General features: G+C 34.4%; 1 long non-coding RNA gene across 1 annotated transcript; it reads right to left on the bottom strand.

The window, feature by feature from the left end:
- Positions 1–3460: 3460 nt before the first annotated feature.
- LOC118645420 lies at positions 3461–5283 on the bottom strand. Its single transcript, XR_004963111.1, has 2 exons — positions 4998–5283; positions 3461–3555 (listed from the first exon to the last, which is right to left on the bottom strand). It is a non-coding gene; the product is annotated as an uncharacterized LOC118645420 (long non-coding RNA).
- Positions 5284–8953: the final 3670 nt, after the last annotated feature.

The raw sequence follows: 8953 nt of genomic DNA, 5'->3' as shown, positions 1-8953 counted from the left end.
TGTCAGTCTTGAATTACAATCCGCTCAGTCCTACTGTCCACGTAGTGGACAAGTAAGCTCTCGAAACGTGACACCGCTGCTGCATTGCCAGCAAAAAGCAGCCGAGAAAAAAATACGACAGCGGAGTTAATCTCCGATCTACAATCTGTCGTCTTCATTATCAAGATAATGGCATATGTATGTATTATTAAATATATATATATACGCAAAAAGTTATTTTAAATTACTTCGTGCCATTTCAAATTTCAGTTATGTGACTTGAATACACGATTCAGGATGATTTTCAGTGACACAGTTTTCGAGTTACATTAAGAATCTCAGTCCATCTAATTATATCATATCCATATAATTATATCGTAAGAGTGATTATAATAAAACTGTAATATTTTTTGTTTATAATAAAGTTGTGTGAATTATTCAAATATGAATCGAATCGAATCAAGTAAAATTCGATTTAACTCGATTTGAATTACTAATTTGAAACCAAAATATTCGAAAATTTTAAATCTAAGAATTCCAAATATAAATCACATGTATTGATAATCTTATAAAATCACATTTTTTTTGTATTATACATATAATTAATATTAATTTTTTTACACAGAAATCTTTATTTATTATCTATATATTTAAAATTTATTCGTAATTCAACAGTAATTATGTTCTTAATTAAAAGTTATTTCAATAATTCAATTCAATTTAATTTGTTTCGATTCGATTCGATTTGCTCCGGTGTCAAAAAATCTTAATTAACACATCTCTCATCTTTATATAATAAATTAGAATTTTATGAAAAAGAGAAAACACAGTTAAAATTAACAAAATGTTAACTTAAGAAACTGTTTTAAATATGATTCTTTAATATTTACAAAGTAGTAAAAGATAAGCGTGGATGTTTATCATTAAATGGAACACAAGGAATATACCGACATTAAATTATTAATTTGAGAGGCTTCTCAATATTAAACAGGGACTGGCATCGATCATTTGAATTGACGTCGACAAGATAGCGACAAGCGTCACATGCGATTTTTAAGAATACCAAGTGCGATCGGGTGTCCATGAAGTAACGGTATCGGAGATAGAGCAGAGACGGCACGCAGCCCCAACCCAGGCCCCCAACCCACCTAACGCATCGTTCTCCATTCCAGTCAGCCTAGTTCCTCGTCAACTTGTACGAGTGCGTAGGCATCCGAGTGGCCAAGGGGGGTCATTGGAGAACAAGGTCAATCGGTCTGGAGATGAAAACCAGACGGATTGGACTCCCGATGCTGAGAAAAGAGTGGGCCAAAATGAACAATTGCTCGCGTGTAAGCGACTTTCGCACTTGGTCTCACTATTGATGAAAGATTTCATTAATCGAACATTTATTGCTTTAATTATCATGAGCGCCGTAACACACATAAGTTGCTAGTTTTTTTTTCTGAAAGACAAATCAAGTAACGACAAATGCAAAATCATTTGAGAAAAGGATTACTCATCAGTTGTTTCTCTTGCAAAACAATATTACGAAAAAAATTGATTACTATAGATTATCTTTATGTACACATGAATATTCATTAAGTGTTGATAAAGAAACGAAGTTCAACAAACTTGGGAAACCTTGACTGTTGACCAATTCACGACACGTTAACGCATTTTATGCACTGAGCTGTCCGACGGAGTTTCGAATGCGGGACTGTACTCAGCTTTACATAATTTATCGTCGGTGGAAAAGCATGTTAATTCAACAATCAACGGTAACAAACATGACCGCAAAAATAATTCAATAATTCAGGATCAACTTGCAAACCACAAATTGTCTCAAGGCATCTTGTATTCGGTCGTTTATATGCAACGCTACAAAAACTTGATATTTTATTCTTATTCAAAATACATTTTTGAAATTTTCCTCAATAACTTTCAACTGTCAATATATAAAATGACATACAAAAAATAAAATTGTCACATATATAATTATGCGTTAAATTAAGAAAAAAACTTACAACACTTTTGCTAAAATCACGAGAATTTATTTAAATGAACACAATTACGTGACAAAATTTATGTTTTAATAAGGATTTCTATGTAAAATACATTTTTTATAAAATGGCAAATAAATTGGCAGTGTCAGCGAATATTTAGAAATCGGAATAATGTCTCAAACAACACAAATTAAAATTGTACCATATTATTTAGAACTTTGCGTTCTATGGAAGAACATTTGTATTGAGGAGTATCAATGATCAGTTAAACACACTAACGCGAGTTCAAGGTTGCTTTGCTTGCCTTTCCGCGACAATTCCGCTAGCCTTTCTATGGCCTTTACATCTGTACTGCGAGAAAATTAATCGGAATAATTAATCGAAGGATGAGAATGAGCATCAACGCTCGATGCGCGACTTTCACCGAAGTTATTGTGTGCGGCTGATTCATTGGCACCGTTTCTACAGCAGGAAGAGCCTGCTCCGGCGCGCGAAAGAACAAAGAATTAATCCTGTTTTATTTTGCCTTGTAAATAAAAAAAAGTTTTCTATATATATACATATTGTAATGTGTTTTGCCATGAGAGTCGATTAAATTAATCAGAATTGCGCTTTCTCACCATGGGCGATACGCCAGGCTCAAATGTCAGCGGCGAGTATATGGGAGCGATTATGTTTATCCCGCGATTGTTCCACCGTTCCATTCTGCAGCATCATTCCTGGATAATAGAAGAGGCGGGCACCATTATCCGCGAAATGATTATTGCAAAGCCACGAGACGGAAATACGACGTTGCGTCGGGCAACAAAGCCAACATTACGCCATTTCACGTTCTCCGCTCGCACAAGACTTCTTCTAATAAACCAAGTTTAAGTGTGCAACCTCGACGAACGGTAATGTGCGATATGCGTTTGTTGTTCGAGGCTAAACGTGCATGAACATCGAAAATGCGCACGTTTGAAACGCGCGCGGGCTTCAGGATTTATCATGAATTATCTACCCGGGGGGCCCCGTTAGGACGTCGAAAGATCGATCCGAAGAAACTGGAAGGTATCCCGAACGTTCAACGCTCGCCGTTACTCATATATCTTCTCCGTGTTAGACAATGCATTCCTTAGCGCACGATTCATAAACGCCTCGCGTCTCCGCTCGATTCCTCTCGCACGACGTCGCGACGTTTTTCGCACGAGGGCCGCGGGCTCCCTAATTAATAATGTGACGGGATAATGAAGAAAGCACGGCGAATTGCGAAGGGAAAGTGCGCTACATATTCGTGTCTCACCTTCGAGTCCCACGAGCTCTTCCGCTTGTGCTCCATCGCGACGGTCATTTTTTTTCCTCCTGTCCTGCGATCCAGGCTTTTCGCGCCTGTCAGCGCTCTCCAGAACTTGGCGCTCGAGGAGTCACGAGGATCATCGCGGATTTCTTTTTTTGTCACAAACGTGTATCAATAGATGATACGCGATCACGCAAAGACTATTTCATTGTCGGTTTCGTTTTTTTTTTTTTTTTTAAGAAGCCTGGATATCGGTAAATGCATCTCCTGCACGCCTTCCGCTTTCCGCTTCGAAGATATTGAACGTCCCGTTCGCTGTAAGAAGGAATACTTCGTCAGTAAAGAGATTCGTATAAATTATTCTCTAGGAAGTCGGGGTTTACGGCTTGAGTTTTTTTATTTTTTAATAATGCAAAACCGATCATTGTATTGTCTGGCGAGAGCGCGTAAATAACACGATCGATCGTTTACCGCTGTTGAAACTTCCGTTCAGCATGGAGTGCTGTTTCTTGGCATTTCTTAGGAAAGTCTATATTTATCGTTGTATATTATCCTCTTTTATTGAAACTAATATTCATTATTTAAAAATCGTAATTAAAATTTAATAGCAGTTTAAAATTTTATTGAAAAAGTGTAATGTAAAACAGATTTTATACACAAAAAAGTAGAACACCGAAAGAAAAGTATTTGCCTATAATTGCATGGTAAATAATTATAGTTAGGAATTCTATTTTTACTGGTATACTGCTATAATACTAGTAACAATAATGTTGAAGTTCTACCAACTATGAACAAAATTTTATTACAAATTATAATAATTTTAAGTATGTAAAATATTAAAATGTGGATAAAAATAAAAATTAATATTTTTAAGTAATAAATGCAATTACAATTATAGAGAGCACAAAATATTTAAAAAATGTTCATTAACTGTTTATATAATAATAACTAGTATTTAATTGGTATAATTAAACAACGATAAATATATATAGTTGACATCAAACAATAATTATAAATTATGTGTCACAGAAAAATTAAATTGTGATAATTGCAATTATTTCTTCCTTTTAGTAATTCTTCTTTCAAATTATTGTATATTATATTATAAAAGAAAATAAATTTTCTTTATAAAATTTTGCTCTCCTTCGTTGATAATAATAATAAAAAAATACAAGTAATTAGATAATTCTCTGTATTGTCATAATATTTTGACTTTTTAAAATGGGAGCTCTTTCTTGTAGAATAAAATTCGCCACTTAATATGTAATCTAAGTAATCTTACAATCAAATAATTAATAAAAAAAGAAGCTAAATGTATAAGTTAAACACACAAAAATTGATACACCTTCATGTATTAAAACATTCTTATTAAAATTATCTAATGCAATATTTGTATAACGGTTTAGAAACATGTTTAACATATACTAGATTTATCTTATAAGATCTGTGAACGCGTTGAGAGAAGCACGAATCGTTTAATCTTATCTGCTTCTTGCTAACATTAGTCTCAGTTTTAATTATCCTTTCATAATTAAAGAAACGCCTTTACACGTAATTCACATGTATCGTATCATTCTTAGATCCAAACATAGAACACATCAGATAAGCGATATGCGGCAAATATGCAATTTTTATAGTTTATCAATATATCAACAATTAATTTTCATATCATATAACTATGTATCAATAATTAGATTTTAAATTGATCGTGTCACACATAAAATACATTTATAATACAAAAATTTGGATATTTGTACCTAATTCCTCGAACGTACGGATGAAAATTTCCAATTAATGGCGTTTGTCACAAGTAAAAAAAAAATAGATTTCGTCGAAATCACCTCACTGAAAACTGCCAATGCACCACCTTCGAATCACGCGTGTCACAGAAAAGAAAAACAAACTCTCGGAGATCGGCGGCTGCGGCGAAAAGCGCACTCGAGGAAAGGAGGCGACTGAGCGAACGCGCGGTGAACGAGACGTTCACCACCTCGGTCAGGCGAGTACTTCGATCGTCGAGAGGCAGACAATTTCTCCAAGCCCCGGCCCGGCCAAGGGATTGTCCTGGACGAGGAGAGACTGCCTGGAGAACGGCGGCGGCGGCGGCAGCGGCCTGCCTGCCTGCAGCCTGCCTTCTCGCTCCTCGTGGATGCACTTTCACGTCATTACCGGTTCTCCACGGGCGCCTGTGCGCACGAGGACACAGTTACGGACTACTCCGGAGCAAGGACGTTTATTCCGCATCCTCCCTGTCCCTTCTTGCCCTTCCGTCTTTACTTGCAGCTGCTTTTAACTTCCGACTTTGCTCGCCTCTTCTTCGTTTTCCTTTTCTTCTCTATTCCTTCCTCTGTTGCATATGAGTTTTATTTTGATCGTAATTTTTAATTCCGTTTCTTTTTTCTCTTCCCAATTATAGGGTCTAATTATCTTTCAATCTTTACACAAAAAGAGCAGTTTGATAAAATATGTAAAAATGTAGTTTACAGATGCATCATGAAAGACATTTTAGCATGATGAGGAACATACTATAAAAAGTTTCTAGCAACTAGTTTTGAGCATCCTATAATTATTTCAATAGTCTAACAAATGTTATTTTTAAATCTGCATTTAGCTATAAATTTTTAAGCACTTCAGCAGAACCGTTCTTTCCATGTAGGATTACGTTTGTGCCTTTCTTCGAACCTCCGCTATTTGTTTCTTTTGTTGAGATACTTATGTTGAGATCTGTTATATCTTCTTTGTTATCTTTTCTTTTCTCTTCGTTGTCGTCTTTCCCGCTATCTTTTGCATGACTTTACACACCGCTGCTAATTATGCTGTGGCTATTACTAGCGACAATACATACTGTTCGATGTGTCGGAAGCACGTAACGGCAAATCTCGTGCAGGTGCCTGAGACATTTAAAAGAGACAGCCACGCGCGGTGTCGCAAGTAAAATGAACCTTTTGATCGGACGTGAAGTTTACGGTAATTTACTCCCACGATATCTCAAGTTGGGCACGTTGTGGAATTGTTCTGGAGTGGCGTAGTGGATGCACTTTCACATCATTATCGTCGGTGTCTCTGTCGGCGTATATGTGCAGATATGAGTATTTAAGCAAGATACCATTTCAGATCTCTTAATGGGACTACAAATGAAATTAATTCCGTCAATATTATCGCGTGTGTAAAACCCCTCATCGCTGAATTATATTCCTCTTTGCTTTCTGAATACTGATATCAGTTTATTAAATAAAAAGTTTCCTATAAAAATTTAATATAAGAAATATAGAAGAAATAATTTGCTCTGCTTGAAAAGAGAACAAGTTTTATTAAATAGAGATATTTTTCGAGACATTGCATACATCGAATACTTTATTAGCACAAGTCACTTTATTCAAGGGTAACGAGACAGGTTTTGGAATCAGTGCGATAAAATTAATATGCTAAATTAATGTTTTTCGTCATAAATTCTATGTCGATAGAACATTAAATTATGTGTAACAAAAAGGAATAAGATATTTTTCACTTTCTTATAAAGAATATAATCGAATCGATTACTTTTACACGATTGCATTATTTGATAAATTATGATTTTAATGAACTATTATCAAATGGTAAAACTCACTATACATAATCTGCAATTGTAATAAAAAATTTTAAGAAAACTGCTTGTAATTTTATACGTGCATTTTTAATCTTATAAAAATAATTAAAAAATCATGTATATATAATTTTTGAAGAATTGTATATACATGCATACATATTAAAACACACATATATATGTCAAGATATATAGCACATATAAGAATAATAACACAATAATAAAAATATGAAAAAAATACAATATTAAAAAATAATTTATTCAAACTATATCTTACCTAAAGGTATAATCATAAGAAATTTTGTAAATATAAATATTAAAATTACTCATGCGCATATTTATATGTATGGCTTTTATGATATGTAATATTTATAATGCTGATAATATTTTAAAAATTATGTGTAGACAGGACTGATATATCTGACGTTTCTATATCGTTTCGATTTCATGTTCAAACATATCTGCCGATTGCTCTGACTCTATTACGAAAGCAACGGTAATCCGTGCGTTTCTAATGAAACGCAAATATGAGTATACTCGTAAATAGAAATCACGACAAACCCCTTACTTAGATAAGAATTCAACCGTAAAGATTACATTTTACTGTTATAAAACTTTATTCTCTTCGAGCAGTATTTGCTCCAAAAAATCTACAGGTAATCGATTATTCTCATCAACGAATTAGAGTAAAATTGACGTATAGAACAATAGATAGATATATTAGATACACAGGATATAGAATTTTTTTCAATAAATTTTTTGTCATTTTTATTGTAATATTATTTTACTGTAATTCTCTTAATGTGTTAAATTACTACAATTATAGAAGCTACTAATATTGTACATTCTGACTATAAATAATTAACAATACATTAATCAATCACATATTATTGCCATACTAAATTTATAATTATAATTTATTAATTATAGAATTAGTATTTCTAATTATATAATCAATAATATACAACATACTATAAACTCTTATTTAAAAAATTTTATCGTTAGTAAGAGATATTTGTCACAAAACTGACAGTCTTCACACTATCTATAGTTGTCAGAAAATTTTTGTCGCGTTTTAAAAAGTATCAAAGCAAGTTTTAAGCAAGGCCCTACCATGGTTATTTTAAGTTACGAAAATATATCGAGACAACAAAGAATGTGGAAAGACGAGTTGAAAGAAGCTAAAGAAACATAAAAGACATCACGATAACAGACTTACCTGTACGCGAAACGGAGACTTAATTCCCAAATCCAGCAGAATCCTCACGTTTCACTCACCAAATCGCGATTTTTATTCTTCAGAAATAAAATTTTCTTTTTACAGAATTCGGTCATTCTGTTCGGGAAAATTCATGTCGATCGGTCTCTCCACATGCGAAACGCTGCCTTCGCTCGGGCAAAAGGACTACCCTCGACTGACAGCTGCCCGGAAGTGGCCGCTCTGACAAGCAGACCGATTCTTAACGCGCCTTCCGTACTCGAAGAAACACGGCTCCCCGAGGGACAAGCCTCCTTTCCTCGTGTTGCGTTAAGAAACAACCGTTAACGCGGGATACGCGGGTCTTCGAGGCTGCGGTGTACAATCCGTGCGAGAGTCGACCAGCGATTGATGACCCGACGGCGCCGTACGTGGCACCCTTCTCCGACCAGAAGAGAAGTGAAGAGAAGAAAACGAAGACGATCTCGCGACAAATTGTGCGTGTCGACGTCGTGTAACGTCTTACCACAGCGTACGCTCTCGCCAAGACTGGCAAGTGAAAGTCTCGCTGAAATTATTCTCCTATAGCATATTAATATCAAAGTGGACGATCTTTAATGTCCACATACGGTTGATGACCGTATCTTATAATTTGCGAAACATTCATTTATAAGTAGTTTCAATACTTCCTTAAAGTGTGAATACTTCTTGTGTTTAAAAAATATAAAATTTAAAATTCATTTAGATTACTTGACAAACTATAAGAAATTTTGTAACACAAAGTTATATAATTATTGCATAATTATACGTAACTTTACATTATATAAAATTGTCATGCATTTCATATAATTATACTGTAACCAACATCTACCGAAGATGATAGCGATCTCTATTGTTAACTGGTGCAATTGGTGGTAAACCTACTATAAAAA

This window comes from Monomorium pharaonis, chromosome 4 (assembly GCF_013373865.1).
Source record: "Monomorium pharaonis isolate MP-MQ-018 chromosome 4, ASM1337386v2, whole genome shotgun sequence".
Classification (NCBI taxonomy): Eukaryota; Metazoa; Arthropoda; class Insecta; order Hymenoptera; family Formicidae; genus Monomorium; species Monomorium pharaonis.
This window is presented reverse-complemented; position numbering and strand designations above follow the sequence as displayed.